The following is a 1172-nucleotide window of genomic DNA, read 5'->3' as shown; positions in this document are numbered from 1 at the left end:
TACCCGCGTAGTCTATTGTGATGCATATTCGATCAAAGTTTGTATTGTGTACACAAGTGCTTGGTCGTTTGTCTTGTTTCGTATTGTTGGATTTGTTTTATGTTTAATAAGAATATATTATGTGTTCTTTTTTATCAGAATGTGAGCCTTAGACCTGGATCAGTAGAAGTATGTTCGGTACACTTGTTGCGGTTAGATTTCACGTACCCTAATATAATTCCCACCCACTCTATCATCTTTGCTTAAATGATGCATCTTTCTACGCACAAATTAAGATCGTTTCATTGCTGAGGAATCGTTTGCCGATTCTCGTTTAATAACCTACGTTAATAATATAGGTGTTATTTAAAGACAGGTAATGTATGTAACAATGAAAACTCAGGGTATGCGTAAAGCTTCGTAAAATATCGGGCGTTTTCCGTTCGGATAGAAAAAAATACGTACGTTCATTATCATATAATATGATTTTCCACAAGAAAATATCATTCTTATTTTGATCATTTTTAAAAATGATGGTCGTAATTCCCTGATATCCACAAAAACTTGTAAAAATCAATTAATATTTTTGAGTTTAATATTACTATCTTTATAAAATGCCGAATTTACACTGAAGAAATAAAACCTCTTTGGATCTATACTATTTTCTTTTTTATGCTAAAGGGGGCAACCGAGCAGACGGCCTACCTGATGGAGGTAGTACCGTCACCCATGGACATCCACAACATAGTTTTGCGGATGTGTTGCCACCCTTGATCAGGGAAGATGGGAAAGAAAAAGTGGGAAAAGGGACACGGCAACCAGGTCTCTCACTCATAGGACGAACCGCAGCCATTATAGACTACGTCACGCCAATCTTCTGTAAGAGGGTGGTACTTCACCGGTCGAGGCAGCCCATGTTCAAGCAATAACTTGACCACAGGTAGGCTCTACCACTCGAAATTACTCTCCTTAAAGCTTTCAATAAATATAAGTGACATTGAAATATTGTAATGTTGGATTAATATATTATATATATCCTATAAATTAATAATTTCATGATTATTCCATATCAATACTCCGGTGATAAAGTTATTACCATTTTATGTTTTGTATGATATGTGTCATCCCCAACGAGACCAATACACAAAAATATTGATCTATTCATTAATTAGGTCATAAAATAAAACAGAATT

This window comes from Danaus plexippus (assembly GCF_018135715.1).
Source record: "Danaus plexippus chromosome 18 unlocalized genomic scaffold, MEX_DaPlex mxdp_35, whole genome shotgun sequence".
NCBI classification, from domain to species: domain Eukaryota; kingdom Metazoa; phylum Arthropoda; class Insecta; order Lepidoptera; family Nymphalidae; genus Danaus; species Danaus plexippus.
This window is presented reverse-complemented; position numbering follows the sequence as displayed.